Raw genomic sequence first — 16,906 nt, forward strand, 5'->3', positions numbered from 1 at the left:
GTTATGCAAACGTGTTTGCAACAATCTGTTATGCAAACGTGTTTGCACCAATCTGTTATGCAAACGTGTTTGCACCAATATGTTCTGCAAACGTGTTTGCAACAATATGTTCTGCAAACGTGTTTGCAACAATATGTTCTGCAAACGTGTTTGCAACAATGTAAACTGCAAACGTATGTTTGCATAATGTAAACTGGAAACATGTGTTTGCATAAATTATCAGCAGCAGTTTAGATAAGAGATTCAAGTTTGAGAAGAAAAGAAAAAGTAGAAATGTTAGGAAACAAGAAAACAATTGAACTCCTAACAAAAAGATAACTAACAACATTGAAGTTGTTTGGAAAAGGATTAAAAAAGGCGACGAACCACGTAATTATTTAGCATTGGAATGTAAACATTATCTAGTTCAGAGTACTCTTTATAGTCTTAATATAGTCTGAACTAAGTATACATAAACAAATTAATCTTCCTACCACCACTAACCCTGTAACTTTTGTTCTCGCTCATAAGCAAAATGAATGTAAACAAACTCGCTTTCACCGTAAAGATCAAGAATATAACCATAATGTTGGATCAAGAGAGTAATATCAAATTTCTCACTCATCATCTCAAAATACTTCATTCCTTCAGCCACAATACCTCCATGAACACAAGCACACAAAATACCCAAAAACGCACATTATTCAACATCACCCCATGATTCTGCATCTGAAAAACAAATTAAAGCATTCTTCATTATGACCATGCATTGCAAGGCCTGAAATGATGACACTCCATGCCATCACATCTTTATCTTCTCCCAATCCAGTAAACACCCATCTTTCTCTTTCAATACAACCACAATTTGCTTACATATCAAAGATTTTGGTTTTCAATAGTGAAGGAATTGCATAGTTCAACCAATATATTCTATCAAATGATCAGAACCTGCATACCAACCCTGAAGAACTACAACAACCTTTTTCAACTTCAAATATTAAAATTGTAGATCATTTTTCTTTCAACCCCATACCATTGAAAGAAAAATTACATGAGTTTCATTGAAGTGAAAATACTTAAATAATGGTTATACCCATGAACAGAGAACCATTGCTCTTGAAAGTGAGAACTTTTCCCAAAAGTTTTCAGTTACACTTCCTACTTCACTTTAAAAATTAATTCAGATTTCAACCAAATCTAGATAGATGAAGAAATGAAGTTTAATTTAGCACCACCCGACTTCTAATAGTAATGGAGTTCCAGGCCACTTACCAGGAAGCAACTTGAACATTTCTCGGCCGCCAATTCTTAGCAGCAACAGGTCGAACTTCGAAATAAGCTCAGAAATCAAAATGAAAAAGAATGATTAGAAAAGAACCTGTAAAATACCTAGTTGATCTATGATCCGTCATTGTTAGCATTATTGAAGATCAATATCCCTGAATCAAATAATCTAGGGTTTGCCTCACTTTTGTTCTGATGGACTAAAAAATATGGGAGTCTTTCTCTCTCTGGAAAAATTGTTTGGAGATATAACTAGTAAGAAGGATAAAGATCGTTCAAATTGGAACAGGAAGAGAAGCGACAGGAGGTTGTTGAATCTTGAAGATGATTAACCATCTTCAAACGAAGAAGACGAAAGAAAAGCCCTAAAGTTTTCAGTTTTTGAGAGAGAGTGATTTTGGTGGACAAGGGTATTTAAGGAATTAAAAAATAGAAAATGACCTTAATAATAGATATCAATATTATTTTAAACCTCATGTATCAATACTCATATTATTTTGACAATTTTTAGTTAATACAAATTGTTACATGCTTTTTTAGTTATTATTAATAATATATTGGCCTAAACAACCATTTCCTAATACTATTTTATAACGAAGGGAATCCTAGCTCGTGCCCTGCCCTCAAGCCTAGGTAAGTCCCACGATGTCGTATTGATAAGGAAACATATACTTTCTTAAATTTTCAAGCATACAAATACGCCAAAAAATTTTAACATTTGATTTCTTATATTTGCTAGCATCAAATGCTTTTTTTAGATTAACTCGAATTAAAGAAACACAAGATGAACTATTGTTTAATTTTAGCTTTGATATTATAACTAGATGAATGAATTAAAAAACAACTTGGGAAGTTAACTCTTCATCCAAGGAAAAAACATATTTCCTCTCTTTCTCTCTCTCTCTCTCGTCTCTCCTCTCTTCTTAATAACGTCCGCGCACAAACGACTAAAGCACTTTTTTGAGAGCAATTACTTAGGCCTCGTTTGGTTCCGCTTAAAAAAAGCTAAAAGTCAGCTTTTAGCATATTATAAGCGCTTATTGAAAACTTTACGCGTTTGGTTCAAAAAAGCTGTAGCTTATTTTAAGCCAGAAAAGCCCATTTTCCCTAAAAAGCAGAAGCCACAATTTTGTGGCTTTTTTATAGCTGCTTATTAAAAGCTAGCTATCAAAATAAAATAATTTTTTTTTGTCACCATCAATAAACATCCACCACCATCACAACCACCCCACCACCCAACCACCTCTACCACCACAATCACTCCACCACCTCGGACCATCACCCTACCACCTATGGCACCATTCCACCACTTCCATACCACCTCCGGCGCAACTCCATCAGCACCACTTCACCACTTTCGCCGCAACTCCACCACCATCACAACTATTTTACAACCACCAAATTTTTTTTACAACTACTCCACCACCTTTGTCACCACTCTACCACCATCACCGAGCGCTTCACCATCTCCTCCGCAACTCCACAATCTCCGACATAGCTTCACCTTCAGTGCAACTCCACCACTACCACAACCACTTCACCGCCATCGCCACAAATCGACCTCTCCACCACCACCACACTATACCACTTCCACCAACCCCATTTCACTACCGTCGTTGCAACTTTACCCCCTAACCACCAACACCCCCTCCATTCTACAACCACCATCACTACCATGATTCCGCCACCATTGAGCACTACCATAACACGTCCACCACCATTGAGCACTATCACCACTACATTAGGTTCAAATTTTGATCTTTATGTGTTTATGAAAATTAAAAAAAATTATATTATTTTATTTTAGTATTTAATGTTTATAAATTTTTTATTAATATAATGATATAAGCATATTGTTTGATAACTACAATACGAAGATTACATTTTTTTACCAAATGTCATACCTAGCTTTTTAAGATATAAAAACACTTTTTATGTAGCGTACCAAACGATTCAGACAGATTTTTAAAAAGCGCTTTTATTTATGGGCTTATAGAAAAGCTCATAATATAACCTATGTGTGTACCCAAATGAGGCCTTAGTGGCCAAGTCGAAATTTAAAATTCGCCAACTAGTAGTTCTAGTTAAGCTCGTGTATGAGGCCCCACATAACTTCTTTATTCTAAATTTTAAAAGTTTACCAACAAAGTTCACTTTCCTTGCTAAAAGATATAGAAGCTGTTAAAACTTGAAGATGACTTTCCAACTAAAAGCCCTAGATTTAAACCTCTCAGTGGACGATCCAAGTGGCAAAATCATTTTGAAATTAGCTAAGAAGCAAACAATGAAAGCAGGTAGGAATCACATTCATTATGTGGAACAGATTGTATATAATCGCATAGGGCACCAAATAAAGTTGGGCACCTTACCCTCACACTGCCAGCCACATCTTTGGGGAGAGACTCCAATATCATCAATCTACAGATTAGCCCATCGTACAAGCTCTTCGCCTCTAAGATATGACAAAAAATTACTCACAATCCGGTTTGTTCTTTTGATAGAATCATCTTTAAGCATACGTATGTGATATGTCTTTTAATGCATCAGGAATGTATTTGTTCGAAGTCCTTTGAATATGGGTTGATGTATAGCTCAATTTGTGACCCGAAAAAACCATTAAGGCATCCTATTTTGGGCTTTGAGGGAGAGTGTCAGAGATGGCTAAGTGCTAGGGTATGAGTTACAAATACTAATATCCTTGAGGAATCTCTATAATCGTTATCTTCACACGCCATTGTTCGTCGTGGAGTAGTTCTCACCAACCGAACAACGTATGTCATTGATTATTTCTTGTTTTTCTTGGTTTGCTTGTTTTTCGTAATAATAGTTCCTATCCATGAGCAGCAAGATCAATCATTTTTCCTTACCATATGTCCCGTACAAGTTACTCACTTACAATAGATGTGTTCTTGCTGAGTACGGTCAAAGCACTCTAAACCAAATTTTCTTTCGTCGCAAGAGATCCATCAATATGTTTTAGAATTTGTGTCCCTATTTCACAAGTTAGTTGTTGGAAGGTCTACTCCACTCGGCTAAACCGAGTGGATTAGGTCCACTGTTAGGATAAGGATTCCTAGTATAATTAGGTTTCCTAGTATGATTAGGATTGTTGTATTAGATAGAGTTTTATATTTCTAAAACTTCTCCGATGTAAACCTATATAAAGAGATCCATACATAATGTAAAATACAAGTTGTAGTGTTAATAAACCAAGGTATTTACCTATCTCTCTCTGATGTAGATTGTCGCGGAAGCGTAAAAGTAATGGAATCCACCATTGTTATTAAACTAAACTAACGAAATAAAACTGATGAAATAACGATAAAAGCAATAAAACGATAAACTTGATTAATAATAAACGATAAACTTGATTAACAATAAACTTCATTCATAATATTCTCTGATCTGAATAACAAGGACAGACCTGACTTCCTTTTATAGGAACTTAGGAACTTCTAGATAAACTCAAATTAGGATTCCTAAATATCAAAGATACTCAAACATAGAAACTTCTAAACCTAGACTTAGTAGGAAATATTAAAACATGGAAACTCCTAGACTCTAACCTAATGGGCTCGGCCATGAGGCCCTCTAACTAGTTCGGCCGTGAGGCCCATCTTGATGGTCTCCATCACTCTCTCTCTCACACGATCAACAACTCACCATTATCATCACTCGGTTTTCACCCGAGATCACCATCAACCACTCTCGGTTATAACCGAGAGCTTCATTCTTCACTCTCGGTTATATCCGAGAAGCCATACCATCACTCTCGGCTTCACCCGAGAGTTGTCAATCAACCTCTCGGTTGTTATACCCGAGAGCAACATCTCTCTTCCTCTCGGTTCTCAACCGAGACTCTAACTCACTTCACCTCCACTCGGTTATACCCGAGTGTGTTCATCATTCAAAGGTCTAACCTTTTCACATGGTATAAGAGCCTAAATTTTTTTTTTCTCTTGAATCATGACTACTCCCGAAACTTCGGAAACTTCTCAAGTTCACACTAATGTCAATAGTGGGCCGTTTGATGTTCACCATTCGGATTCTCCTACTACTATTCTCATTACACCACTTCTAACCGGTAATAATTACTCCTCATGGTCTCGAGGAATGTCAAAAGCTTTAAGAGCAAAAGGCAAACTAGGTTTCGTAGACGGAAGCATCGATAAACCCACCGATCCTAATGAATTAGAACAATGGGGACGATACAACGATCTCGTTTCTAGTTGGCTTATTAATTCGGTAGACCCACCTCTTCGATCATCTATCTTATATGATGAGACGGCATCCGATATATGGAAGAATCTCTTTGATCGATTCCATCAAACCAATGCTCCTAAAATTTTTCAATTAAAGAGAGTTATTTCTTGTCTCAAACAAGAGAATTTAGACGTTTCTACGTATTTTACACATCTCAAGGCTCTTCAAGATGAACTCAATTCCTTGCTAATCACCGAGCCTTGTATATGTGGACATGGTCGCTCTTTGGTTGGAAGAACTAACCAAGATAGAGCTATGGAATTTCTTCAAGGTCTTAATGACCGGTTCTCCTCAATTCGGAGTCAAATCTTGTTAATTGAACCCTTCCCTTCAATTCTTCGAATCCATTCGATTATCAAGCAAGAAGAGGTTCAACAAAATCTCGTTACTCCCATGAATGTTGACTCCAATACTGCTGCCCTTGCCGTTGGTTCCAACGATTACTCACATAACCGTTTCAACGGTTCCGATAGACAACGTACTAAACGTCCTCGACCCTTTTGCGAAAATTGCAAAATTCATGGACACGATGTTTCCTCATGCTACAAATTACATGGGTATCCACCCAATTATGGTCAACGTGGTAGGAACCGAACACGACAAGATGCCATGACTGCCTCGGTTTTGGACAACAATGGTTCGGCCATGAACCATAACGGTTCGGGGGTGCCTGCAGCGTCATCTTTCACTAATGAGCAATATTAAGGTATTTTAGCATTATTGGACCGAAATAGGCAACCCACCGAACACTCTAACGGCACCAACAAAGATCCTCTTGTCAACTTAACGGGTAAGTATTCTTCTTCTTTTCATCCTCCTTGGGTCATTGATTCGGGAGCCGCTAAACATATTTGTTCAAATCTTTCACGATTTTCTTCTTATTCCCTTGCACCACCGAACTTATATGTTCGATTACCGGACGGTTCCCGAATCAAGGTTGATCACATTGGTACCATCTATTTTACAAATAGATTTTATTTACAAGATGTGCTTCATATTCCATCTTTTCAATTTAATCTCATATCTATTTCTCAAATATCTAATTCAGTTCGTTGTACCGTCCTTTTTTACCGCAATTTGTGTGTTTTTCAGGACCGAACAACGAGGACGGAGATTGGGCATGGTAGTCTTCATGATGACCTTTACTTCCTTCGCACGGAGCGTCCCATCCTTTCGGTTTCAAGTTTAGATAGTTCTAGTCATGAGTCTTTTCTTTATGGCATTCCCGTTTGGGACATCCATCTTTTAGTCGTTTTCAATTTTTTAATTCTAAACTTCCATGTTTGAATTTTAAATTTTTATCTAATAAAGTATCGTGCGATATTTGTCCACTTTCTAAACAATCTAGGTTACCTTTCCCACTTAGTACTTCTTCTTCCTCTCATATATTTGAGTTAGTCCATGCGGATGTATGGGGACCCTTTCCGGTCCCATCCACCTCCGGGTGTAGATATTTTTTAACCCTTGTCGACGATTTTTCACGTTGTACCTGGATTTTTCTTATGAGTTCCAAATCGAATGCTAGCAAGTTCATCACTAATTTTTTTCGATTATGTCTCCACGCAATTCAATTGCAAAATCAAAACATTAAGATCGGACAATGGATCCGAATTCATGAACTCATATTTACAAAATTGGTTCATTGATAAAGGAATTATACACCAACGTAGTTGTACTTACACACCTCAACAAAACGGGGTGGTTGAACGAAAACATCGCCACATTCTTGAAGTGGCCCGTTCCTTACGCCTTCAAGCGAATCTTCCTCTCTCCTTTTGGGGAGAATGTGTGTTAACCGCCGTTTATTTGATAAACAAATTACCAACACCCAACCTAAAAGGTAAGTCTCCTCATGAAATTATACTTGGTTCTCCTCCGAATCTTTCCCACCTTCGTGTGTTTGGTTGCCTTTGTTATGCCCGAATTCCTTTGGTCAAAACAAAGATGGATGCCCGCTCTTCCGTCGGAATATTTCTTGGTTACCCTAGTGGACAGAAGGGATACCGTATTTACGACATCTCAACAAAACGAATATTTATTTCCAGAGATATAACGTTTGTCGAAACTAGGTTTCCAATGTCCTCTTCTCCTCCGGCAGCAGCACCCTCTCCATGTCCTACGCCACATCTGTCCATTGACGACAATGGTACGTTTGTCTTTCCGGCAAACGTACCGAAGCACACTGTCCAGACGACGGACAGCAGCTCGGACGAAGCTGCTGTTCCTGTCAGTTCTGGACAGGTTACCGACACAGGGGTGCCTCCAGACACCCCTGCTGGACCTGCTTCGGGTTCTCAACAGACCATCACTCCTTCGGGGGGTGCCTGCAGACTCCACAGATGAGCTCCCCTGTCCAGGAGCGCCCTCAACATCAGTCGCTCCATTACCTACCGACGCCTCCTCGTCGCCTCCCTCGCCGAACGTCGCTCCCACTTCGGATTCCGACGACGAGAATTCCGGCCGACCCAAGAGGTCTCGCCGGCCACCAGCCCATCTTGCGGACTACATATGTTCAAATACGAGTACAATCAAGTATCCACTTAAAAATTATTTCTCTATTAACTCGTTTTCCACTTCCCATCAACTATTTCTCTCTTCGCTCTTGACAACAACCGAACCAACCTCTTTCACTCAAGCAATGAAGTCCTCCCATTGGAAAGACGCCATGGCCAAAGAAATTTCGGCCTTAGAAGAAAACAAAACTTGGACAATTACCAGTTTACCACCTGGCAAGAAACCCATCGGTTGTAAATGGGTATATAAAATCAAATTCAAATCCGATGGCTTCATCGAACGCTATAAAGCACGCCTGGTAGCTAAAGGCTATACCCAAATCAAAGGATTGGATTACAATGACACCTTTGCTCCAGTCGCTAAACTAGTTACTGTTCGTGTCCTTCTCTCCATCGCCGCCACCAAGGGCTGGACTCTCCATCAATTGGATGTAAATAACGCTTTCCTTCAAGGCGATTTGAATGAAGAGGTTTACATGAAACTTCCCCCCGGGTTTTCCTCTCAGGGGAGTCTAAAGTATGCCGACTTCACAAATCCCTTTATGGACTCAAACAGGCCTCCCGTCAATGGTTTTCAAAATTTTCATCCGTTCTTATCGAACGTGGTTTTTCTCAATCTAAGAGTGACTATTCCCTTTTTACTTTTCGTTCTCACTCCACTCAAATCTATGTTCTCGTCTACGTAGACGATATAATTATCACGGGAAATAATGACCATGCTATTTCCCAGTTAAAAGTTTTTCTTAATAAGGCATTCTCCTTAAAAGATTTGGGCCGCCTACAATACTTTCTTGGTATTGAAGTATCTCGCTCTTCACAAGGCATTTTTCTATGTCAACGGAAATATGCACTTGATATTCTAAAAGATTCTGGACTAACCGCTGCACGTCCTTCGGAGTTTCCTATGGAACAAAAACTCCGCCTCTCTCCCACCGACGGGACACCATTGGCCGATCCGTCAATTTACCGTCGTCTCATCGGCCGACTACTTTATTTAACGGTCACACGACCGGATATAACTTTTGCCGTAAACAACCTCAGTCAATTCATGCAAACACCCAGTCAAGTACACTTAGACGCCGCTCATCGCGTACTACGATACTTGAAAGGTACACTTGATAAAGGAGTCTTCTTATCCGCAAACAGCTCTCTCCACATTACAGGATACTGTGATTCGGATTGGGCTGGTTGTCCTTCAACCCGTAGATCAACTACAGGATACTTTACAATGATTGGGTCCAGTCCTCTTTCCTGGAAATCAAAGAAACAACCTACAGTTGCCAAATCTTCGGCAGAAGCAGAATATCAAGCTTTAGCCATACTTAAATGTGAATTACAATGGCTCAAGTATTTATTACTTGATTTTGGAATCGATCACTCCGATCCGATGACAGTTTACTGTGACAATCGGGCCGCTCTCCACATTGCTGACAACCCCGTCTTCCACGAACGTACCAAACACATTGAGATAGATTGCCACGTCGTTCGTGAAAAGATCAAAGACAACGTCATTGCCACGCGCTTCACCAGTTCAGATAATCAGTTAGCGGATATCTTCACAAAACCACTTGGGGCAGAACCGTTCAAGAACATTATTGGCAAGTTAGGCGTTACTTCCATTCCCGCTCTAACTTGAGGGGGAGTGTTGGAAGGTCTACTCCACTCGGCTAAACCGAGTGGATTAGGTCCACGGTTAGGATAAATATTCCTAGTATAATTAGGTTTCCTAGTATGATTAGGATTGTTGTATTAGATAGAGTTTTATATTTCTAAAACTTCTCCGATGTAAACCTATATAAAGAGATCCATACATAATGTAAAATACAAGTTGTAGTGTTAATAAACCAAGGTATTTACCTATCTCTCTCTCTCTCTCACACGATCAACAACTCACCATTATCATCACTCGGTTTTCACCCGAGATCACCATCAACCACTCTCGGTTATAACCGAGAGCTTCATTCTTCACTCTCGGTTATATCCGAGAAGCCATACCATCACTCTCGGCTTCACCTGAGAGTTGTCAATCAACCTCTCGGTTGTTATACCCGAGAGCAACATCTCTCTTCCTCTCGGTTCTCAACCGAGACTCTAACTCACTTCACCTCCACTCGGTTATACCCGAGTGTGTTCATCATTCAAAGGTCTAACCTTTTCACATTAGTACATACTAAAAAAAAATTTGCATGGATTTGCAAAGGCTTACTTAAACTTTTATAGGTATTTCTAAATACGTATATGAGTAGAAAGATACATGATCCCACTTGAGAAAGGAAATTTGATTTTTCGTATAGAAGTGAGAGAAAGGCAGGGTACAACTAATGCAAGGGCGGAGCCAGGATTTGAAATCGCACCTGGCTAGCCTAATTTTTTCATAAAAAAAAACGGTAGAAAAAAAATTTTGTTCCATACACCTATTGTTAGGAAGACGCAATTTTTAACGTACTTACAAGTTACAAAGTTACAATTAGTTAACTATGTTAAGCAACCAACATCTACCCTAATGTTTTTTCTGCAAATGTCAGTCGATAATGCATTTCTTAACAATGATTTAAATTTGCAGAGATTATCGCTAATGTAACTTTGTCATCCTTGTGATTCCATGGTAATTGTATTACAACTTTATTTGATAAAGTGCCTATAGTTTTAATTAAGGCGCAAAAGAATCAATATGGCGAGAACAAATAAAACCAAACTTTACGATAAAACTAAAATTGAAAGTGCACATAGTTGATCTCCACACATCTTTCTACGTGATTTACTACGACTATTTAGTAGTCTTGATAGATCTTAGTAAATCTTAAGAATGTCAGTATGTATGAGTAATTAGTAAACCTAGTCGTTTAAAATCAAGAGAAATCAAGAGAACTGATACGAGTGCATTGAAGAGAAAGAAAAAAGATAGCCAAATAAAGTGCATGGAGGGGGATTTGAAGCATGGACCTCGTGTGTGTGGGGTATATGGCTTACCACTAAGCCATCTCTTCCTCGTGTTTAGACTTAGCAAGGTATTTTATAAAACCTTCCCTGGCTACCAATAAGCTATCTTGCTAGTGTCTATACCTATTGAGAGATTTAACAAAATCTATCCCTGGCTGCAGCCAGGGATAGTCCACACATAGATTCGCCCTTGAACTAATGTAAGAAAACCAAAAGGGAAAGCAGTAGGTCCCATGGTGGTTGTTGTCTTTAACTTCCACAGGCAAAGACCAACTAACATATCTCAATCATATTCACCCTCATGTTCAGAGGCTCATAATATGCCCTAACTTTCTAGAGCTCAATCACACCTCAAAATCATTAAATCAATATGTAGTTAGTGCAAGATATCACATCAATGTTTCCTTGGGATTTAATATTGAACAAGAAAGGAGAGAGACTCTCTTTAGATCTTGTGAAATCATTTTTACCTTCAAAAGGTGTTCTTGTCTTTCAAAAAGTAATCAAGATTATGTGGCCATTATGCAAGAAAAGAAAGAAAGATCCAAATTTATGACTAGTGATAAAAGTATTACTCCTCTCTTTTAATTAAATAAATAATAACATATCAAATCAAAAGGTAGATGTGTCGGAAAGAAAGATATTTTCCGGTTGGATGAAAACAAATTTTTTTTTTTTGTTTCTTTCGAACACTACTCACTTGTTATGTTTTGATTTTCTTCTTCCTTCTCACTACCATCAACTCCCGCAACTATTAATTCCGGCGACAACAACTCCGGCTATCTCCCTTTCTCTCTCTCTTCATCCCTCTCTTTTCTCTTCTCTCTCTTTCCTCTTTTTTTTTCATGATTTTTGAAGGGGAGGCCCCTTCGCTGGTACTTAGAGAGAGAGAGAGTGAGACAGAGAAGAGAGAGAGTGAGACAGAGTGAGACAGAGAAGAGAGAGAGAGAAAGGAGAGAGAGAGAGAGTCGGTCAGAAGTGTCCGAAGACAGAGAGAGAGTCGGCCGGAGAAGAGAGAGACTGTGAAGAGAGAGAGAGATAAGGTGTGTTTGTGGACTCGTTTAGTTTCCACTTTTTGTCCCGAATTTTTTTCTTATTTCCCCGAAATACCAACCAATCAAAATTTGGGTAGTGGGAGGGGGAAGGCGACTCCAATGAAACATTTGCCCTAAAACTTGAACTTAGGTTAATTGAGTATATATGCAGCATACGAGCCATAAGTTTGAAAGTTTTCTTCATGTTCCTAATAACGTACTCCTACTAGGGCTGGGAAAACGGTCCGGAAACCCGCGATCCGGCCCGTTCGGCCCGAACCGTGGGAGACCGATGACCGAAGCAGCCCCGAGCCGGGTTAGCCCGGCCCGATTAAACGGGCTAATAGGGCCGGGCTCGGACAGGTTCTCAATTCCGAGTCCCGGCCCGTTAAGCCCGTCCAAAGCCCGGCCCGATGAGTAGCCCGTATGTGTAGCCCGAAAGTTTGCCCGTTAGTTGAGCCCGATGAGTAGCCCGTCATCCAGCCCGAAAATGTCCGCGTGTTTTTAATGAATCCAACGGCTGAGATTACATGTAATCTCAGCCGTTGGATTAAATCAATCGGGCCTATAAATACAACTATATTCCCTGTTATAAAACCCTAGCTCATTCTAAAGTCGAAACCCTAGGGAGAGTCTCTCTCTGTCCGCCGCTCTCTCTCTCTCTTCCGCCCCTCTCTCTCTCTCTCTTTCTGTTAACCCTTAACAATAACTCCATTAAAGACCACCATTAAAGACCACCATTAAAGAGTTAGGGTTAAACTCTTACTCGAAGTACCATTGATCGATCGTCCCTGCTTCGGTGTTCAACTTCAAGAATGGTTAGTACATTTTTTCGAGTAGACTCTTAACGATTATATCATTAATATTTGAAGCCTCTCTGTGATTTTCGAGTAGCCTAAAGTGGGTTGAAGCCTCTGATAGTCTGATCTCTGTGATGATGTGTTCATGATGGGTATACACTGATGATCTTCGGATCAAATGATGTGGTTAAGCCTTCGAACACATCTATGATGTTATTTGAAGCCTCTCTGTGATTTTCGAGTAGCCTGAAGTGGGAAGAAGCCTCTGATAGTCTGATCTCTGTGATGATGTGTTCATGATGGGTATACACTGATGATCTTCGGATCAAATGATGTGGTTAAGCCTTCGAACACATCTATGATGTTATTTGTGTTTATTTTCAATGTTTATTTTTTTTTTAGTTTAAGGTTGTAATCTGATGAATAATATCATTAATATTATTTGTTGTGATTATACATTTATATGTGAAGATCTTAGACTCTAACGAGTCAGATCTGTTTGATCAGACAGATCAAAGACAAACCTTTGATCTGTCTGATCAAATAGATCGGATAGAGGTCGTTTATCGTTGGATGATCAAAGATGTACTCGGAGCTGTATTTTTTTTTTTTTTTGTGGTGGATGGATGATGATCATGATGTACATGTACAGATACAAAAAAAAATAGTGGATATGTTTATTTTTTTTTTAGTTGTGAAACAGAACACCTCATTTGAGGTTGATCTGTTTAATCAGACGAATCTGACTATCGATCTGTCTGATTAAACAGATCGAGTGTTCTGTTTCATTATCATAGTATCATACATGATAATCAAATAGTATGATACTATGATAATCAAATAAAATTCGAGTATGATAATCAAATAGAATCACTAAAATTCGAGTCTGATTTGTTTAATCAGACAGATCTGAGTCATCTGACTAACGATCTGTCTGATCAAACAAATCAGAGTTATGTTTCATAATCATAGTATCATACTATCATTGGTACTATTTCGTCCAATAGTATGATACTATGATAATCAAATACACGATAGAGTAATTTTTTTTTTGTATAGTATTGAAACAGAATCACTAACATTCGAGTCTGATTTGTTTAATCAGACAGATCTGAGTCATCTGACTATCGATCTGTCTGATCAAACAAAACAGAGTGTTCTGTTTCATAACTATTTGATTGATAGATAAAATCATAGGTCCTAAAAAAATCAAAATGATCTTGCCTTCATAAACCGGACAACTAGTCTCAAATATCTTCTTTTTTAATTTTTTTTTTCAAACTAATCTCTCTTTTTTTCCCTTTTTAAAACTTTTCTTTTCATTTTAAAACAACTAACTTCTCTGATTTTTTCTAAACCAACTTTTTTTTTCTAATTCTATTCTCTCTGTTTTGTTTTAAAAAACTCTTCTCTTTTTCTTAACTTCTACCCTAACTCTTTTTAAAACAACTAACTTTTCTGATTTTTTCTAAAACAACTTCTTTTGTTTCTATTCTCTCTGCTTTGTTTTCAAAAACTCTTCTACTCTTTATACATAACTTACTTCTATTCTAACTTGTCTGTTTTTGAACTTGTCTATTTCTAACTTCTATATTTCTTACCTTCTCTGTAGGACTCAAGATTTCAGACTGGATCACTTGTCATTCCAGTTTTGGATACGTTGTTCAAACACTTAGAAGGACCGAATTGATGAAGAACCTATATGGTTCTCCCAATTGTGGACACTTCTTTGTTGTTAGAACACCGTAACCAAAATGGGTGGTTCAAGGAAGCTGGTTAGAAATTGAATGTCCGAACGAATATTGATGTTCCTACAAACCGATGATGAATTTCGTTATCTTAGATCTCTCATGAACTCAGCTTAGTAGAATGACTTTCTATGTTGGTTGTGGTTCTACTTAGGTTGATTTGACGGAGAGTCAGAGTGGTGCTCATGGAGAAGTATCTCCTGCTAGTACTGTTGATCCTCCTGTTCCTGGTGTGTCTGCCCCTGCTGGTTCTCCCGCAGGCGAAGTAGATGTGCTGACTGGAACGTCAACCTGTGCGAGAGGCAGAAGTTCTAAGGTTTGGGACTTTTATTCTTTTTATGATGCTCCTGATCCTAAAAATGGAGGCAAGATCGTTAAAATGGCAAAGTGTAACTTTTGTGGTGTTTCTCGAAATTCAAAATCATCTAACGGGACAACGCATTTCAAGAGACACACATTTAAGTGTGCTAAAGCACTAAAAATCGACTTGACTCAATCAAAGTTGGTGCAAGATCCAAACAGTGGTAATATGGGTTCATTTCAGTTTAGTCAAGCGAGAGCTCGCAAAAACACGATCAAGCTTTTAATCCTTCGCGAGTTGCCGATGCAATTTGTGGAGGACCCCTTCTTTCAATTTTATATTACTGATTCCTTCCATCCTGGGTTCAAGTCATTTTCTAGGAGCACTGTTAGAAATGATATCCTTAAATACTTTAAGGAAGAAAAAGATGCACTCAGAAATGTTTTACTTAGTGCTCCTGGTCGAATTGCTCTTACTTCTGATATCTGGTCTTCGAACCAGAGGCTTAGTTACATGTGCATTACAGCGCACTATATTGATGAAATTTGGTGTGTCCAAAAGAGAATCATCTCTTACATTCTCTTGGACAAGTCTCATACGGGGGAGCACATTGCCAACGTTTTGTATGATAAGCTAACTAATGACTGGATGATATCTGGCAAAGTGTTTTCCTTGTCAATGGATAATGCAAGTGCAAATACTGTGTCTGTTTCTCGTTTAATCGATTTAATGCCTCAATTACCTTTGAGAGGCGAATTATTTCACGTTCGATGTTGCTGTCATATCTTGAACTTGGTTGTTCAGGATGGTTTTAAAGTTCCCCAGTTTAAAGAAATGCTTACACGGTTGAAAGGTTGTCTTGAATATATCTCTGCATCGGAGACTCGAAATGCACAATTTCGAACACATTGTGAATCAAAAAACTATTCTCCTAAAAAATTGCAGTTAGATGTAAAACATCGTTGGAATTCAACCTATCTTATGTTGAGAAGTGCCCTTCCGTTTAAGGATCCGATTGACTCGTTCTTATCTGATCGATCTCCGCCTTTTGTCTTATCGAGTAGTGATTGGCAGCACGCCAATTTGTTGTACAAGTTTTTGAAGCCTTTTTATGAGGCAACCAACTTCTTTTCTGGTGTTGATTATGTGACTTCTAACTCCGTCTTGGAGTATTTGGTTGATATTGGGATGGTATTTTTAGATAATCGGCACGATCCTATGTTTGCGGGCATTATTCATTTCATGGAGTCTAAATTTTGCAAGTATTGGGGTGAAACTCCCGTATTGTTTGGTGTTGCATGTATTTTAGATCCAAGGATCAAAATGAAAGTTCATATGCTCTTAACCGAACTTCAGAATTGTTTCGATACTTCGGCTCATGTTATCAAGTGTTCTACCGAGCAATCTGCCACCATGATCGGCAAGTTACGTGAATTATTTAAAGAGTATACGGCTGATTTGAGTGTGCCTACATCTGTTTCTTCGTCGTCTACTGTTGATCAACCTCAGAGTGAGCTCGATGGACCGTCTAGGCGTGGTGCTTTTTGGAGAAGTATTAAGAGAGTCCGAAAGGACCCAATAGCTACCGCTTCCGAAGAAATATCTAGATACGAGTCTGAGCCAGATCCTGCGGTCGATAATATTGAAAAGTTTGATGTTTTGGGTTGGTGGAGTGAGAACGAGAAGAGGTATCCGATTTTGTCCCGAATAGCACGTGATGTTCTTGCTGTCCCGGTTTCGACTGTTGCTTCCGAGTCGGCTTTCTCTTTAGGTAAAAGAATTTTGGGGGACTATCGGAGTAGCCTAACTCCGGAAATGTTGGAGTGTTGTGTTTGTCTTAAGGATTGGTGGAAACATGAGCTTAATGTTACTTTGAAGGAGTTTGATCCATTAAACGACGGGTTTCCCGAACCAACTCCTGGTCCTAGCATTTCTCAAGTTCAATTGCTCGATTAATGAATGAAGGAGAGAAATGTAACTTTTTGTTTATATTTTGGACTTTTTGTTATTAAAGTGTTGGAGGGAAGGAAATGTACTTTTTGTT

This window comes from Eschscholzia californica, unplaced genomic scaffold (genome assembly GCF_041429995.1).
Source record: "Eschscholzia californica isolate CP2 unplaced genomic scaffold, dmEscCali1.0.p SCAF_4, whole genome shotgun sequence".
Taxonomy (NCBI): domain Eukaryota; kingdom Viridiplantae; phylum Streptophyta; class Magnoliopsida; order Ranunculales; family Papaveraceae; genus Eschscholzia; species Eschscholzia californica.